This window comes from Suncus etruscus, chromosome 10 (genome assembly GCF_024139225.1).
Source record: "Suncus etruscus isolate mSunEtr1 chromosome 10, mSunEtr1.pri.cur, whole genome shotgun sequence".
Classification (NCBI taxonomy): Eukaryota; Metazoa; Chordata; class Mammalia; order Eulipotyphla; family Soricidae; genus Suncus; species Suncus etruscus.
This window is the reverse complement of record NC_064857.1, coordinates 97,739,510-97,758,943: the sequence shown is the minus strand read 5'-3', so window position 1 is coordinate 97,758,943 and position 19,434 is coordinate 97,739,510. Positions and strand designations below refer to the sequence as shown.

Sequence of the window (19,434 nt, the reverse complement as noted above, 5' to 3'; positions counted from 1 at the left end):
CACACAGTTAACCCCCAGTTTGATCCCTGGAACTTGACATAGTTCCCTGAGGACTGCCAGGAGTAATACCTTAGCTCAGGTAGGAGCAATCCCTAAACACTGCAGGGTTTGGTCCGAAAGCAAACAATAACAACAAACCACTTACTTCCTCCTAAACACATTTTAGAAGAAAAGCATGAGGAAAAATCAGGATCATGTAAATTTTTATAAAATGTAGGTTATTTGAAAGTATCTAGATAACTATCTGGGTTTACATCATCTACCTCTCTCATATTTAAATTGCCTTTGTAAACACATGGAAATGTCATATAAAAATAAGACATATGGGAAGTGGAGTGATAGTATGGTGGGTAGGGTACTTGCTTTGCACATAGTCAACCCAGGTTCGATCCCCAGCACTCCATATAATCCCTAAGCGCCATTAGAAGTAATCACTAAGCACAGACCCAGGAGTAACCCCTGAGCAAAATCAGGTATCTCCCCAAAACATAAGTAAATAAGGCTCATTTGAGCCTGAGCTATAGTACAGTAAGTAGGACATTTATTTTTGCACACACACAGCCAACCAGGTTCAATCCCTGGCACCCCCTGAGCTCTGCCAAGAGTGATTCCTGAGTGCAGAGATAGGGAACAAAGCTTTGAGTACAAATACATGATTTAATTAATTAATTTAATTAAGAGTCATTAACTTTAGCGAACAGCACCTGACTGATTGGATGACTTCAAAGCCAAGACTCTTCATTCCTTCATTCACCCATTCCTTCACTATTCATTCATTTTCCCTTTCCTTTACTAGGGAGGTACCTCAAATGCTGTCAGAATCACTTCAGCACAGGATAGTGACTCGGCTCAGGACCCCACATTTGGCCTGGTCATGTTCTAACTCACCATCTTCCAGTGCCTCTGTTGCTGGAAATACCTCAAGGCAGAGCTATCAGGTTCATCTGGACTACCTCTGACTCTAACCCACAAAGTGCGTAGAAAAAACTCTTTACTTAGAACTGGAGAGTTAGCTCAGTGGGTTGAGTGCATACACAGGAGAACTAGGTTGTATCCTTGGCGCAGAGAACAGAGCCAGGAGCAGCACTTAAACACCACTAGGTATACCCACCACACAAATTAAAATCACTAAAAGAGACAAAGCTTATATTCGTGTAATATATAAAAGTTTTGAATCAAGCAAAATAAAAATAGCTGGAAAAAAAATTTGAGGAGTAGGCAAGGTGGGACCAAATACCCAGTGGTGATCCTAGCTCTGTGTCCAGGATATATTCCCAGCAATGCTCAGGGGACCATATCTGGGATTGAACCTAGGCCGCTGTCTCAAGGCAAGTGTCCTACCCATAGTACTAGCTCTCTGGTCTTAGAAACAAGTTTAATATTAATCCACTATAATAGAGTATACAGTATCACATGGTAAGAAAAAATACTCACATTTACATACTGAACACTGTAAAGAAGATAGTGTATACGCTATTTTAATTTTATATATTTATTTAGGCTTGGAAACCACACCTGGTGATAACTCAGGGCTGACTCCTGGGAGACTCAGAGAATTGTATGGGATGCCAGAGATCAAACTCAGTTGGCTGCATGCAAGGCAAGCACCTTACCCACTGTACTATCACTTTGCCCCTATGATACATACATACACACACACACACACACACACACACTACTTTGGAACTAAAGAATACTAAGTTTAGTAGTAATAGCAGGCATGCCTGCCAAAACACTAACACTATCTGTAACAAAAGAGGTGTATCCCAAACAAAGAACTGGATAGAGTTAGAAAAATTGAAATCTCAGGCCAGAGTGAAAGTATTGCAGGCAGCCACAGGTTCGATTCCTGACACCCCAGTCTCCCAAACTCACCAGGAATGATTCCTAGCACAGAGCTGGGAGTAACCCCTGAGAACTTCTGTGTGACTCAAAAGTCAAAAAAGGGAGAAAAAAGAAAAGCTGAAGTCTCTGACTCTTCTGTTTCAAGAGAGACATAAAATGAAGTACCTAAGCCCAAGACATTCTATAACAGACAACCATCTAAGAAGCAGTAAGGGCCACAGTATAGTTTAGCAGAACATTACCATTAATAAAGTCAATCTGCTCTTTACTAGAAGAATAATTCAAGCATTAAACTAACGACAATAAGGTATTTATATAAATGAAAAACTATTGTTATAATTTCAAGTTATTTCCTAAGTATACAAGAAGTACAAGCAACTGTGGCAATAGTTCTACCCGTATTACCAGATTAGAATAGAAGTTAGCTAATAAACTATAGATGAAAATTGTGTGCTATATTTCCTGTATCTTGTGAGTAATTAATTCTTATAAAAATACACTGCCTAGGGGCCGGAGCAGTGGTGCTAGCGGTAAGGTATCTGCCTTGCCCACACTAGCCTAGGACAGACCGCAGTTCAATCCCCTGGCATCCCATATGGTCCCCCAAGCCAGGAACAATTTCTAAGCGCATAGCCAGGAGTGACCCCTGAGCATCACCAAAAACAAAAACAAAACAGAAAAAAAACTGCCTACTGTAATCTATCTATCTTTTTGTATATCACACACACAAATACTATACTTGATCAAGACCAGGGAAGTTATTGTATTCCTTCTGTGAAAACCAAGCAGAAAGCATCAGAAAGAAAACAAGTCACAAAAAAAGAAAACAAGTGACCAAACTGTTGCTTAATTAAGCAGAGCAAAACAACTGGACACAGCTAAGAGGTCATGAAACACAAGGACATTCCTATACTCAGGTCCCTTTGCAGGCTTTAAGTTCTTCCCTCATGGTTAGAAATCAGTCATAATACATTCTTCTACATAGAAATGTTGGCCAGAGGTTCAGAAAAAAGATAAATCAGGGGGCCGGAGAGATAGCATGGAGGTAAGGTGTTTGCCTTGCATGCAGAAGGACAATGGTTTGAATCCCAGCATCCCATATGGTCCCCCACTCCCCAGCCTGCCAGGAGCAATTTCTGAGCATAGAGCCAGGAGTAACCTCTGAACCCTGTCGGGTGTGACCTCCCCAAAAACAAAGAAAGAAAGAAACAAAAAAGATGAATCACATATATGACTCCATTACTTAACTCAATTTTCAATCATTCAGTAATTACAGGCAGTCAGGACCAAATCAGATTAGAGTTTTGTGTGTTGATTTTGGTATAATTTTTTCCCCAGGAATGATACATAAGAAAAAATTAGCCCAGAGCTCTCTTTAAAAGTACTGATAAACAGTTTAACCTCAGCTCTCAGACACTTTTGGTTGTGGAAGACAGCCCCATGCATTCCCCATAGAAATTCTGATCCTTTCTGGCAGAGGCCCTTTCCTACTTCTGACAACCAGGTATCCAAGAGAGAAGTGAGGGAAGGAAAGCAAAACTGTCACTGGCTGAGAAATAGAAAGAGAAGAGCATAGAGCAAGAAGACTTTATCGGCCTCTCTCTCTATGCTGGCTCATTTGAATCATCAGTGTGGTCAACGCAATGGTCTCCAAAAAATACTTATGTCTTAGTAAACTCACTTGGAGCCCGTCTACAAATGTTATGTAAAGACCCTAAAAGTGTCTTAGCTAATAAAACCAAGTTAAAGATGTAGTGCTATAATGAAGAGATTTTCTTGGACCAAATGGGCCCTAGATGTATGTAATACACAGGCTCAGGGGACCATATGGGATGCCGGGTTACGAACAACCGACCTTCTGCGTGCAAGGCAAATGCCTTACCTCCATGCTATCTCTCCAGCCCCAAATTTTTTAAGTCATCAAGTTTGTGGTAATTTCTTAAAGCTGTCACAAAAAACCAACACAGAGACAGAAGCATTTACTTTTTTGTTTGTTTTATTTTGCTTTTGATGAGAAGTGACAACATCGAAGAATTTTATGCCTGACTCCTAAAACCTAGCAAGTAATCAGTAATATTTCAGAAGCCATGGCCGTACTAAGCCAACTCTGTCTAAATTCTAAGCCCTGACTGTCTAAATTCCAAGCCCTGATATTAAGAGAAAAAAAGAATATGTTCAAAACCATAAAACCTTGAATATGCATGCAAGGGCACAGCACAGAGAGCACTCACTTAAGAGTACTTGCATTTAAGTATTCTTATATAATTTTTTTATGTACAGAAAAAAAAGTTGGGGATGAGGTCAGCTACTAAGAGTTTCTCAGAAAGAAAAGTGTCTCAGGAGAAGCTAACTTGAACATTCATTATAGCAAAAGAAACAAGACTTAAAAAAAAACAATGAAAGAGCAAAGAGATGAATATAGAGAAATCAATCGGCTGAAATAAAGACCAAGGGAACAGGATTAAGTTACCTAGATGGCATAGAACCCAAAAAGCCATGTAGAGATTAAGTGGACATTAAAAAGAAAGTGTATGTTGGGATCAGAGCGATAGCCCAGCATGTAGGACCTTGCACATGGCCAACCCAGGTCTGATCCTGGGCATCTCATTTGGTCCCTGAGCTTGCCAGGAGTAATTTCTGACTGCAGCATTAGGAGTAACCTGAGTGCTGCTGGGTGTGGCCCCAAAACAAGAAACAAAACCAAAATGGCATGTGTATATATGTGTACGCATGCTACACATTCGGCATATGTGTCTCCCAGAAGTGCCTAGGCTCAGGGGCCCCTCAGAATGATAGTTCGGAAGTTCAGGTCCTGCAGTGTGTAGCTCAGCTAGGTGGTGAAGTGCTTCTGGGGCTGGAGAGTTGGGGACCCCTGGGCCATGGCCAGAAGCAGGGAAAGGAGCACTCCACAGACTTAGAGGTTATTTTGGGACCGTTTAGGCAGCATCATTACAATATGTTAATGTTTATGACTTTGATGAACCAAGTTTCTGCACACTCACTACTATCAGAGTGCCAGTGTCCTGAAGTATAAAATAAATTTCATAAGCTGTAAGATCACCCACACACCATATTGCCAAGCTCCAGGCAGGTGGGTCTGAAGAAGCAGAGTGGCAGCAAAGGATTAATAAATCAAGCTAGTCAGGAGTCATGGTGTCAGTGGCCTCACCCTCTCAGTGTCATCTCTGAGAACCAAGCCAAAACTGCCAAACTGCAGGGCAGAGCGATCCAGGTGGGCCTTTCCATATCAAAGGAGATTTAACAGAAAGAGAAAGATGAGGAAATTCCTTTGTTTTGGATTAATAGTTGGGGTCATCTTATACTTGAGTAATTTCTGATACTCACCTTCCCTCTGAACTCCTCCTGACTTCACTTCCCTCAATGCTTGGTCATCTGTTTCGTAAACCAAGGCTTGCCATATTCCAGTATTCCATGCAATTCCTTAACTATGTTTGTTACTTAAATCCTGGATTAATGAGCTCATCAGCGACTTGTTCTCCTTCTGATTTATTGCACTGAGCACCGTGCCCTCCAGTCCCACGTAGATTGCAACAAACTTCAACAAACTTCAAGATTACATCTTTGACTCTGTAGTTGAGTAGTGGGCCACACCACAATTTCTTTATTTCCTGGCCTTGTCACAGGACATTGGGGTTGTCTCCATATCCTGGCTACTGTACTTCAAATGAACACAGGTATATACCATTATGAATTAACATCTTTGTGTTTGAGGGAGCTAGATGTAAAAAAGTAGAGTTGTAGGGTCAAGAAAAGCATATCCTTTCCTTCCTTCCTTCCTTCCTTCCTTCCTTCCTTCCTTCCTTCCTTCCTTCCTTCCTTCTTTCCTTTCATTTTTTTAAAGAAATCTCTGCACCATTTTCCATAGAGACTGAAACCATTTATAATCCTATACACTGTGAATGTTCCTTTCTACCACATCACCAACATTGATGTTTCCATTCTCTCATTTTTTTACCACATCCAATAATGTTTAAAGGTCACGTGGCTCTGTATTTGCATTACTCTTTGTAGTGTTGGGGAGACTATCTGGGGTACCAGGAATCAAATTCAGGTTGGCCGCATGCAAGGCAAACACCATGCCCTCTGTTCTATCTCTCCCCATTCTCACTGCTGTGAGATATCACACTGACATTTTGATTTGCATTTTCCACATAAGTGATGGTGAAGTTTTTTTTTTCAGATGGCTGTCCATATGTTCTCTTTGTGAAAATGTTCCTCTCCTCTCCTATTTTATGTTGAGGTTCTTGGTTTTCTGATTGTTGACCTTTGTGAGTGCTTTATATATCTCAGAGAAATATTTTCTTCTTATTTTAGCCCCAAGTTTCTTTAGTTGTACAAAAACATGGAGGGAAGTGGAGAGATAGGACATGTAGAAAGATCATTCTTGTCTTGAACATTGTTGACCTGAATTTGATCCCTGGTACCACATATGGCCACTTGAGCACACCAGGAGTGATGGAAGTGATTCCTGATCAGAGACAGGACTCAGCCCTGCTAAGCACCAAGTTGTGGCCCAAAGAACCAAATGAAATAAAAAACACAGGGCCAGAGCAATAGTACAACAGGTAGAGCATTTGTATAGGACTAGCCCCCTAGTATCCCATAGGGTACCCTGAGCACCACCAGGAGTAACTAATAAGTGTAGAGCTAGGACTGATCCATGAGCTTCACCAGTTGTAGGCTTACCCACCCCAAAAAAAAGTTTTTTGTTTGTTTACATAGACCCATTTATTTGTTTGTTTTTCATGGAACACACCCACTGGAGCTCAGGGGCTCCTCCTGGTTCTTCACTCAATAATTACTCCTCTCAGGTTTATAGAACCATATGGGATGCCAGGGATTGAATCAGGGTTGGCCTTGTGTAAGCCTTACCCACTGTCCTATAGCTCCAGCCCCAGTTTTTGTTGTCTTTGCCAATGGAATCAAATCAGCAAAAACACTTCAGAGGTCCATCGCCTATGCTTTCCTTACTGTATTTTATAGATGCTGATCTAACCTAGGGGGTCATTAATCTAACTAGTGATCACTTATGAATGGTATGAAATAGGGTTCTGATGATTTTTTTCCTTTCTTTCCTTCCTTTGGGGGGGAGCATGTGGCTATCCAGATTTCCAAATACCCTTTGTTAAAGAGGTCTTGCTTTCTCTTCTTCATGCATCTAGTAAAGGGAATACTTAATGGAATGTATCATGCTTTACAAATATGTGTGGAATTATGTTGGAAATTAAAATGGGGCGGGTAGTGGGCCACCTTGCAAATGTTCAGGGTTTACTCCTGGTTCTGTACTCAGGAATTATTCCTGGCGGTTCTGGGGGACTATATGATATGCTGGGGATCGAACTAAGGATAGCCACATGCAAGGCAAGAGCCCTACCAGCTCTCTTATCTCTCCCATCCTTTCTCATCAAACTTTTCTTAAAATATTCTATTTCTATTCTCTTCAGCTGCTCACCCAAACACATCTCCAACTCTACTAAGAACAAGTGAATCATGTAAAAATTCCATGAATATATGAGATAATAAACAATCTTTAATGGCTCTATTCACCCCTAATTTTAATGAATATTTCAATGATAAGTAGATTTATCAAGTGAAATTCTAAACCACATCTTAAAGAAAATTTCAAAAGCATAGAAGTATGCCTTGGCTTTATAAAAAGCTAATAAGAAAACACTTTCCCTTCTATTTTAAGTGCTACAAAGAAGCTTGCAAAGTACTAGGCTCTGAAAGACACAAAGTATATGGAAAACTCAATGACTGAGAGTCAAACCACATAAGTACAGTAAAGAAAATGGGTAGATCTGAAGAGTGGGGAAGAATCTTATACGTAAAACCTGGTGGTTTTACCCAAGCAAGGATTTGTTTCAAGACTAAAATCAAAACACAAAAACAAATATACACACAAATAAAAAAAAAACAAAGCAACATAATTTAGTGTACAGATAAGTCATGTGGTAACTTTTTTTCTCTTGTACACATGTATATATGTGCATATTCTTGGTTTTCTGGGATTCCTTCCTTCCTTCCTCCCTTCTTCCTCCCTCTTTTTCCCTCCCTCCCATTTTAGAATCACACCTGGTGGTGCTCCTGGCTCTGCACTCAGAAATCACTCCTGGCCAGCTTGAGGGACCATATAGGATGGCAGGGATCAAACCCATGGTGGTAGCATGCAAGGCAAAGAAAAGCTCTACCCGCTGTATCCTGTTGTTATTGTTGTTGTTTTTAATTTACTTTAAAACTCCTTAGAGATTGCAATCACCAAAGCATCCATTTACAGTTTCACCAGAATATTGAGGACACCAGTTATCATCTCCAAAAGTTCTAATTGGGCTTTGTGGAAAGCTACAAACTTCATTTTGACTTGCAGCAGTGTTGGCTTTAAGATTAAGTCTTCTGAAATCACCTCCTTAACCCCCAATTATTTAACATCATTCTAATGTTAGCTAGGAATGAACATGTGAACATCACTAAAGTAGAGATTTCTCATTTGGGGTTGGCAGGAGCTGGTGTTGGGCCACACATTGTTGTTGTCTGACTCTGCACTCAGGGATGGGTCTGAGGGTGCCAGGGATTGACCCAGAGTTGGCTCCATGCAAGGCAAATTTTCTACCTGCTATATGATCACTCCAACCCCAGAAGAACTTTTTCCTTGAAATGGTGTGTACACATTTTATATTTATACTTCTTTAATTTAAAATAACCTTAGGTCAAATGCAAGTCCATCTTAAAGGAAAGATTTGATGATAATGAAAACTCCAAATTCTGTCCCATCTATACTTCTAATAATGAATCTACTCTGAGCAAGATTGTACTAAGGTCACAGCAAAAATGTTCAAAGTAATCAAGTTCACCTTAAGCTACTATAAATATGTATTGTTATGGAACTGAAATTGAGCATTAACAAGGTTAAATACTGTTAGAAAATGTGAAACCAGGCTTCTGACTATAGTATATCTCGAAAATAACTACAACTAGGAGGACAAACACAGTTGCAAATTTTAATCCTAAATGAAGAACTCTATGGTGCAGTTATATATAGGAGATGCTTCAATATTCCTCTAAAAGCTTTTTAAAACAGATGTCTGTTTTTAAATGATATACATACATACATATAGATATGTATATGTATATATATAGAGAGAAAACATCTTACAAGAGTGATCTTCTCTTCAGATTTTCCAAACAACCAATATGTGTGTACATTAAACATATAATAACTACACTGCTTCTAAGATTAATGTCAGTAAAGTCAGATCTTGGAAGAGCTTGAATGTATGTACGAATCTCATCTTTCATTATGTTATTAGTTAGTCCACTTAAGAGTAGACCAATAAATACAGACTTAAATAACACAATCTATATAAAGGGAAGGACTTTGTAAATGTGTGTGAGTTCAAGAAATAAAAGGCATTAAACACCTTCACCAAAACTTGAGTCTGAGTGCGTCTTTATCAACACATTTCCAGCACTTTGGCAAAGTGCCCGGGGATGATTAGCAGCCAGTGTAGATAGAGCAAGAAGGAATATAGTCAACTTAAATTGTAACGTCTCCTCCCAGTGGTAACATACAACAGCAGCAAGTGTAAGGCAAGCAGTATAGCTTCTATGACACTACCCTGGCATCATACGCAGAAATAGGCTCCTACTATGAAAAAATAAAATCTGAAAAATCAGCACCATATTAGTAAGTTTATATTCATTTATATTCATAAATGTCAAGAACTTGCGAGGTAAAACAAAGTGAACATGATTTTTAAGAAATAATTCAATCTTTTTGATTTTTAAACTTTTGGGGGCTTTTGGTGGTGGTGGGGGCAATATCCAACGGAGTTCAAGGGTTACCCCTAACTGCACTCAGGAATTATTCCTAGCAGTACTTAACAGGCCAAATGAGATGCCAGGGATAGAAACTCACCAATCCTCTGCGTACAAGCCAAGTGCCCTACCTACCTGCTGTATTATCGCTCCAGCTCCAACATTTTTTTTTTTGGAACACATCTGGTGGTGCCCAGTGGTTACTCCTGCCTCTGCGCTCAAGAGTCACTTCTATCAGTGCTAACGGATTGAACTGGGTCAACATCATAAAAGGCAAGCACCCTACCCACTAACCACTGTACTCTCTCTAGTCCCTTAACAGCATCCTTAAACATCCCAGAATTAGTTTTATCTGATGGGTAAGATCTCCATTCTTTCTGAAATCAATACCACCACATCCCTTGCAAGAAGAGTTCTGATACAAATGAAGTCCCTTATCAAGTAAATGACTTTGGGAATGAATATTATTGCCAGTGGTTATAAGTCTAGTTTGCAAAACTAGTAAGTGACATCAAAAGTAAAATTGCGGGGCTGGCGAGGTGGCGCTAGAGGTAAGGTGTCTGCCTGGCAAGCGCTAGCCAAGGAAGGACCGAGATTCGATCCCCTGGCATCCCATATGATCCCCCCAAGCCAGGGGCAATTTCTGAGCGCTTAGCCAGGAGTAACCCCTGAGCATCAAACGGGTGTGGCCCGAAAAACAAAAGACAAAACAAAACAAAAAAAGTAAAATTGCTTCCTTGAATACTTAGTTTCAGATGCATTTACAATTAGATACTTTGACTAGCTCCAGACCTGAATTACCTGTAAGTTCTCAGTCATCAGTAATACTAAATCTATGCAACTATCAATAATTTGCTGATGTTACTTATTTCGAACAAAACTTGGGAGTCAAAATATGTAAAAGCTATTTAAATAAAACATCTGTTGTTTTCTGCTAACAAGCCATGATTAGACAGTAAAGTATATAAAGGGACAGTAAATATTCAAACAATTTCCATTTTAGAAACAGCTTCCATTCAAACAGAGCCCCACATGTCTTATTTTTCAATTATCTTTAGCTAAAAAGAGGGTGGAAAAGAAAAGGAGGCAGGCTGTATTAGCTTCTGAGACAATTCCATCCTGAAACAAGACTCAGGGATAAAGCAAACTGCGCTCTTGAATGCTTAAGAAAAATTAGTGTTTTTTTTTAATTCCAACAGTTGGCCTGAGAAAACGACAAAAAACAATCCCGTCTTCTATAGTGCCACCAGATTTGCTTAAGTACCTAAATTCTTTCCCCACCCCCACCCCCGTGCTTACCACAATCTCGGATGCCAAAGAATTCATTTCGATTTTTCTGATGGAAAAGAGCAATACATTGGACACACAGGCCTATTCTCCCCTAAAGGTGTTTAGAAGGGCCTCTCATAGAAAAAGAGCAGAGCGATCAAAAAGTGTGCCCATCTTTATCTTATGTAACCCTGGGTGGAAATTAAAGTACGGCCCTTAAATGCTGAAACATGGCAAGGGAGCAGACACTGAAACGTCCACATGGATGACAGATTTCAGGGACGCAGGACCGCAGAATGACAAGTGCCAAAGGTTTTTTTTTTTTGTTTTTTTTTTTCCCAAAAAAAATATTGTTAGTTTAGCCGCAGGAGACAGCTCCCTGTAGCTGCCCAGGATGCTGCAGCCCAAAATGTCAAACGTACAGCATTCCTGGGAGGTCCACGTTACACCCGTGGGCCGCCACGTAGGGTCTCCGCGTTGTAAGAGTGATGCTCCCAGCACAGTGCACACGCCCAAGTTGGCCAAAGACCATCTCCAAGAAATGGCTGCGGGGGCCAGACACCCAGTGAGGACGCGGACACGCACCTCCAAGCGTTCCCAGTCCAGTCGCAGTGCCCGGGGGCTTCGCGCAGGCAGCAAGAAGTGAAATTCCAACAATCCCCCAAAGGGCAGGAAAGCAGAAAACGTGGCTGGCTTGACCTGAGCGGGCTGTTTGCAAGTACTGCGGAGAATTTTCTGAGCTTTGCCCATCAGCCTCCAAGGTCCCCTGGTCCCCAGTTCGCCCTCCCTCAAAAGACCGGCGTCAGCCCTAATCTGGGAGAGTTTAAGGGCTGAAATCGCCGCGTTCTAGTCCCAGGAGCCAATGAGGTGGAGATGGAACTCCCAATCAAGTGTTAAAAAGAAGTCTTTCTGCCAAGAAGAACCCACCCACCCATCCACATGCTGTGATCCCACGGCGACCTTAGGCTCCTGCCACCAACTCCCGCAGAATCCTCCAACGCCGCCAAATACCATGATTTTTTTAATTAGTAAATAAATAATGATTTTTTTTAAAGCCCAGGCAGGGAGGCACCTTTGAGGGCTCCAGATCTGCGCGCCCGGATCACGAGCACAGCCCGGGCCACTCACGCCCCCGGGAGCAGCGCGTGCTCGGCCCGGCGCCACTTCGCCCCAGAGCCAACAGCTGGAGTCTCGAGCCTCGGAAGCGGCAGCAGGAGTTGCCGAGAAGCCGGGCAAGTCGGAGCCCGGAGCCCGGCATCGCCCCTCGCCCACGGCCCCACGGCCCCGGGAGGTGCCAGTCCCCACGCTGCCGCTGCCGGCGCGGCGGCCTCCCGCTCCCATTCCTGCGCGCTTTCCACGCCACTCCGCCCCAGCAGCAGCAGCGGCGGCGGCAGGGTCGGCGCCGGAGCCCGCACCCCGAGGAGGGTCCCCGGGCTCGGGCCGCGTGGGGAAAGCGGGCGCGGCGCGGCGAGCAAAGGCGGTCGGGGCCGGACACGTTGCCGCGCTCCGGCCCGCCCGGCCCCGCGCGCCCCTGCCGCCCGCGCCGCGCCCCGCCAGCCCGGGGCCGAGGGGGCGCGCCGGGGTCTCCGCGTGGCGCCGAGCAACAGGGCGCCCGGGGCGCGCGCGGCCAGACCGTTCCGTTCGTTCCCCGGCGGCGTGGGCTACTCACCGAGACCCTCGCACCCCGGCCGCTCCGCGCGCCGCCGCCGCCGCCGCTCCCGCTCAGCCGCGCAGCCCCATCTGCAAAGTCGGGCGCCTACTTGCCACTGGACGGGCGGCGCGCTGCCCGGCGCCCCACGCGCCCCGCTCCGCCCCGGCTGCGTGCACGCCTTCCCCTCCGCCTTCCCCTTCGCCTTCGCCTTCGCCGCCGCCGCCGCCGCGGCCACCCCGCGCGCAGAGCCGGGCTCCCGGCGGCCGTCTCCCAGCTCGCCCTCCGCCGCCTCCGCCTCCGCCTCCGTCTCCGCCTCCGCCTCCCGCTCCCCGCCGCCGCCGGGGCGCGCTCCCCGGCCTCGCGCGTGCGCCGGACGCCGGGCGGGGTGCGCGCTCGGGCGCGGGGGGCCCCCGCCGCCGCCGCCTCCCAGGTCCGGGCCCGCCCCCGGGCAGCGCGCCGCGCCGAGCCGTGCCGCGGCCAGGTGGAGCCGGCCCAGCGCCCCGGACGCGGCGGGGACCCGCGCCCAGGCTCTGGCTGTCTCTCTCTCTCTCTCTCTCTCCTTCTCTCGCCCGGGAGTGCGTCTCTGTCTCTCTGGTCTCTGCCTCTGTCTCCGTCTCTCCCGCACCCCCAGTGCAGCCCCCCGGACGCGCTCGCTCTCCCGCCCGCCCTCGCCAAGAGTTTGACGTTCCTGGACCCTGCGCCGAGCACAAAGGAAAGCTCAGTCCGCCGCACGCGCCGGGCCGAGCCGTGCCGGGGAGCCCCGGGAAAACGCCGAGGCCCCGCCCGCCCGCTCGCACCCCGCGTTTCGCCTCAAGGGCACCGGCCCGGCCCGGCTCGGCTCCGCTCCTGGCTCGGCCGGTGCTCCAGGCAGGCGCCCCGCGCCCCGCGCCCCGACCGAGCTCTTCGTCCCGGACAAACACCCCCAAAAGGTTTGGGGACTCGACCCCTCCTCGGCGTGGATACGGGGGTCCCCGAGTGCGGGTGACACGTTCGGACAGGACAGGACAGGACGTAGATTTCATTTTTTCAGCTGAAAGGAACGAAGCAGAAGCAAGTGTGGCCGCGCTGGGCTCTCTGGCTGAGGACCCCCCCCCCCCCAACAGAGAACTTCCTGGGTTCCGGACTAGAGATCCCTGATCCCAGAGGGATCGAGCCGCCCTCCGACCTAAGGTGCGGGTGGCGTGAAGGGGAAAATTCGGAAAAGCTCTTCTGCTCTCCCCTAATGTGGAGAAACTGCGAGGTGATGTTTAAATGTGGCCGATCATGTGCTGCAGTCTTTGCGAGCTGAGCGAATTGTGCAAAGTGCCAGAGACACTGACGCGTCGGGTGTCGCATCTGGAGTCCTCTGGCTCCGGACCCGTAACCCTGCACATACTAGGCACTTTTGCGAAACGACTGAATGAATGAATGAATGCACCTGGCTGTCGACTCAGAGATGCTGCACCAGACAGCATGAATCCCCCTTGCACCAACATCTCCTCACAACACACACACACACACACACACACACACACACACACACACACACACACACACGAACTGTAGGCATGGGAGGGAGAGGGAGGGGAGAGAGAGAGAGAGAGAGAGAGAGAGAGAGAGAGAGAGAGAGAGAGAGAGAGAGAGAGAGAGAAGATGAGTGGAAAAGGGCCCTGCGCCCAAAACCGTTTTTCTCCTTAGCCTCAGCCTAAGCATCAAAGATTAATTTATTTTTCCATTAGGAACATTAATTTTGTAAACCAACATGCAGGGAGACTTTGTAGTGTATTAATTTAGAACCTTGTTTCCTGGAACCGCGGGCCTGAGGAAGGGAAATTGGAAGCATTTCAGGAGACTTAAAAGGACCACGGGGCGCTATAACTTGGGCCACACGTGATGCCCACACTTGCTGCAGACAGGCTAGATGACAGGGAATTGAGTAGGCTCTGCGCCTCATCAAAACCGAAGGAAGGGCTAGCTCCTCTGAGTATCTGAGTAGACACTTAGATGCCCTTTCCCCACCACCTCTTTCTTTCTGACTGGGGGTGTGGGTGGGGTTCCTAGTTGCTGCAGCTTCCCCACCCCACGCCTGTGAATGGTGTTGCCCCTTCCTTTCTAGCCTCAGCCTCACCTCCAGCTAGTGCTGGCCTGGGGAACTCTGGGTTCCTTTGGGAATAAGAAGGAAATGCTTTTTCTGGGTGTTTTTCTGACCCCTTTACAGTGCTCTTTTATTTTCTCCTCCTGCAAACTGCCAGACCTTCCACTCCATTCTCAGGCACTATAAATATCATGAAGCCAAGACCAGACATCTTGGTGAGGAGAACAATGGATCTTCTTTCCCCCCATTCCTCAAACCCCACTGACTCACAGATGGGTAAAATGCTGGCCTTTTTTGTTTATTTTGTTTTGAGGACACACCCAGCGGCGCTCAGGGGTTACTCCTGGCTCTGCACTCAAAAATTGCTTCTGGCAGGCTGGGGAGGGGAGCATATGGGATGCCGAGGATCCTTTGCAAGGCAAATTCCCTACTGCTATGCTATCACTCGGCCCCTGCTGGACACTTTAGACCCAGTATTGCAGGAACTCAAGAGCAATGATCTCTCATTAAGTGTTCCCAATCCTCACTCAAATGGCAGATGCTCTTAGAGAGGCTCCCAATGGTTGTTAGAATTTATCATATTCTCAGAAAAAAAATTTTTCACTCCGTGACTACCATCTCTTTGGGATTCTCTTGCAAGAGAAATAAATGTCTCTTTCTATACATATATAATATATATGTGTGTATATATATTTGGTTTTTGGTTTTTGGGTCACAACCAGCAGTGCTCAGGGGTTACTCCTGGCTCTATGCTAAGAAATCACTCATGGCAGGGGCCGGAGAGATAGCACAGCGGTAAGGCGTTTGCCTTACATACGGAAGGCCGCTGGTTCAAATTCTGGCATCCCATATGGTCCCCCAAGCCTGCCGGGGGTGATTTCTGAACATAGAGCCAGGAATAACCCCTGAGCATTGCTGGGTGTGACCCAAAAAAACAAAACAAAATAAACAAAAAAAAAAAGAAATCACTCATGGCAGGCTCAGGGGATCATATAGGATGCCGGAATTCAAACCACCTTCCTTCTGCATGCAAGGCAAATGCCCTACCTCCATGCTATCTCTCCAGCCCCTCCACATCTGTATTTTTATCAAATACTTATGTTTACAAGTACTGTTATTTTATAAGTGATGATGCCTATTTTAGGACATTCGATCCTTCCTTTCAACTTTAACGTTGGGGCACCCTTGGGAAAAGTGAAATATCACCTGAACTCTCATCATGACTGGCTTTCGGAGAGGACCTTATTCTGAGGCACTGCACATCCATTCTCAGGTCTGTTCAAATCCTTCATTCCAGGCGAGGAATATTGTGGTTGAAAACGACAGGGAATCCTTCTTTTCAAGTATCCTTAATGGAGAGACTTTTCATTTCCTTCAAGGTTATTCTACAGGGATCATAATTTTACCATAGCCCAGTATCTCCTAAGCCATAACTCAATTTTGAAGTTTGAATTTTGATCCTTAATTCTGGAGCAACTACTACTTTATGTCGTCCCCCAAATAGAAACCACAGTATATGTACTTTGAATGGGTCTTTCTTTTTTTCTCTTGTGACCTCCTTTGTTACTTCAGAAATAGCAATTTTTAAATTTGTTAATAGTGAGAACAACCTGATTTGAGTAAAGCCTGATCATTTTCCTACTAATCCACCACAATAAGAGCTGTGATCTCCCGGAATGGAGCTTTATGAAGAATTGTAAGTGGCATGGTTTATAGACGCCACCAAGCTTTCCTGCAGAATACTTTATTTAGCTTCACTCCTTTCATCTCTGTTCACAAAGCTAGGTCAGACTCTCATTTCCAGCTTCCTTTCTGACCTTTCTAGTTTGTTTCATGCTTCAGTTTACCCTGAATTGAATGTAAATACATATAGTTTATATGAACCTAGCGATGCTGGTGGCCACTATTTATAGCTTAGGTCTAGGGGGAACATGCATTGCTGGGGATCAAACTCAAGGCCTTGCACATGCTAAGCAAGTGCTTTATAGCTTATGCCATCTCCCCTGATGATGAACAGAGCTTCACACTTTTCACTATTTTTTGGAATTATTCAGACAACTCCCTCCCCCTGCCTCTAACTTTCTTTCCTTTATCTTCCATCTCTAGATTTAATTGTTCCAGTGTGCAACCTGGACATAAGGTTTTTGTTTTCTTCCACCCAGAATTCTCCAGACAATTCTAAGATTCAGCTAGAGTTAAGGGCTAATAAAATCAATCATTTTGGCAAACCTTTCTTACCAAGTCTTTTCAGAAAGTTGAGGTGTCTCCAAGTTACCTCAAGTGATCAAATGAAATATCTAAGCCTGTACTTTGAGGCTCTTTGCCAATAGACTGAATACTCTGCTTTCAGAACAGCTTAAATTTATCTTGTTCTAAAGTTTCTGCAGATTAGTCTCACCTGGCTGCCTCAAACACCATGTTCCCAATTTTCTGAGCATTCCTACTGGCACTGGTGTACAGGCACTTTGACCGCAGTTGATTAAGAATATTATTGTTTTAATCTTGCTATTGCAGATATCTGTCAGAGACTTTTCTTGTAATCTAAATCTCTCTGAAGTCCCACTAGGTCAACAAGCAATCTGAAAATAAACAGAAATGTTATTCGTAGTAGAAATTGCTCCTAGCAATCTGAAAGAACATTCTTGACTACAATGGGAGTTCATTTTTGAAAGGGGAAAAAAAAAACCAAAACATTTCTTATCACCCCAGTTTAAAACCAGCTGTTGTAAGAACTACCATGATGGAGGATGCTTTTTTTCCTACAACAGAAAAACTATACCTTAGTTTATCTCAGGGACTCATTTGTTTACTGCGGGCATTGACATTGGGCTTCACTACCTGTGTCTCTAATGAAACTGTATTTCTCAACTGACATCAATCACTGATTTATTACTGCTAAATGCTAGGAATAAAATAGGTAACAGTATCAAATTGCTCCTCTACTTAGAATGGAGAATAATAAGGCATTTCAATATTACAGAATAAGTGCTAAATCTTAAAAAAAATGATTTAAATGTATTTATTTATTTGAGGTTTGGGGCCATACCCAAAAGTGTTTATTCCTCAAGGTATTCAAGAGACCCTGTGGGGTGCCAAGGATCAAAATGAGGTTGGCCATCTGCAAGACAAGTGCTTTAACCTGTATATTATCCCTGTCAGGAATTTTAATCAGATATAAAAGACATCATAGGGTCTTCGCTGAGTGTTCATACAATTCTATTTCTCTGCAGTGTTTGAGAAGCTAAATCTCAACACATCCCATTTTATAAACTTCTTTCCTTCCACTTTCCTGTTTCAAAGTAGTCTTTGGACTCCTTCTGTTCCTCTAATTACTCCTTTCCTGGCCTCTCTACACTTTTTTACATTAGAAAGGTTCTGCTTAAAATGGAAAATATTTTTGAGTGAGAAAGGTAGAAAGAGAAGACTCTACTGTTTTTTCTCAAAATCTCACCACATGAGCAAATTAATAGTGGTGATCTTTTTTTGTTTGTTTGTTTTGAGGTCACACCCAGCAGTGCTCAGGGACTACTCCTGGCTCTACGCTCAGAAATCACCCTCAGCAGGTTCAGGGGACCAAATGGGATGCCAGAATTCAAACCACCGTCCTCTGCATGCAAGGCAAATGCCCTACATCTGTGCTATCTCTCTGGCCCAATAGTGATGATCTTAATGAAACCACTGGCAATGTAAATCTTCCCAAGAAGAAAAAGTCATCAGCTAGCCATCAGAAAGAAGTCAGAAACAATGTTGTTGGTTTTTTGTTTTTTTTTTTTCAGGAAAAGGTGGACATTCTCTTTCAAAGAAAATCCAATCAGGAGTAGTGCCTCGAAGGAAGCTGGTTGTAACACCAAGATAGTCACACACACACACACACACACACACACACACACACACACACACACACACGCGCGCGCGCGCACGTACACACACACACACACACACCCCAAATCCCAGCAAGATTAAAAAGACAATTCCTTGGGGCCAGAGAGATAGCATGGAGGTAAGGCGTTTGCCTTGCATGCAGAAAGACAGTGGTTCGAATCCCAGCATCCCATATGGTCCCCTGAGCCTGTCAGGAGCAATTTCTGAGCATAGAGCCAGGAGTAACCCCTGAGCCCTGCCGAGTGTGACCCAAAAACAAAACAACAACAACAACAAAAAAAAGACACTTCCTTGAGTGACACCTGCTATACGCTGTTTTATTTTGTTTTTGTTTGTTTTGGGTTTCTTTTATGTTTGTTTGTTTCTGGGTCACACCTGGCAGTACCAAGGAGTTACTTCTGGCTTTACACTCAGGAATCCTGGTTTTGCTTGAGGGACCATATGGGATGGGGAGATTGAACATGGGTCAGCTAAGTGCAAAGCAAACACCCTACCTGCTGTATCTAGCCCTCAATGCTAGCTTTTTTTGTACACTAATAAAGACAGAATCTGCCAAGAAAAAAAAAATCTCATCACCCCTTAGGACTCAGTCTTCAGCACTTAGAAGTCCTCTTTCCCTCAGGGATGTTTTTCCAACTTCCTGTTTAATATCTCCATCTAGAGAACCTATTTCCAGCTCCTGATCACCATCTAAAACAAATGTATTGCTTACCCAGATTTTTGTATTCCTTCTTACTGCTTTCTCCAGGTCTGTGCTTTCTTCACCTTCTATTTTTATACTCTTCCTTCCAGGTACCACCTGTGGCAATCCTCCCTCTAAGTCCATCTTCTCAATTGTTGCAAAAATGAATTATTTTTTTCTAAGAATATCCTTAGC

General features: G+C 44.6%; 1 protein-coding gene and 1 long non-coding RNA gene across 3 annotated transcripts in view; one reads left to right on the top strand and one right to left on the bottom strand.

The window, feature by feature from the left end:
- PALS2 (protein associated with LIN7 2, MAGUK p55 family member) overlaps positions 1-12,636 on the bottom strand; it is a 110,544-nt gene extending 97,908 nt beyond the window's left edge. Inside the window, exon 1 of one of the 2 annotated variants that reach the window (XM_049781445.1) lies at positions 12,620-12,636. The gene's annotated coding sequence lies outside the window, so the exon portion shown is untranslated. Of the gene's footprint in view, positions 1-11,523; positions 11,709-12,619 lie in introns of those variants that run through there. The other variant, XM_049781446.1, reaches the window with a different exon arrangement.
- Positions 1-19,434, top strand: part of LOC126020055 (uncharacterized) — a 1,004,964-nt gene that overhangs the window by 424,823 nt on the left and 560,707 nt on the right. The window lies entirely within an intron of this gene.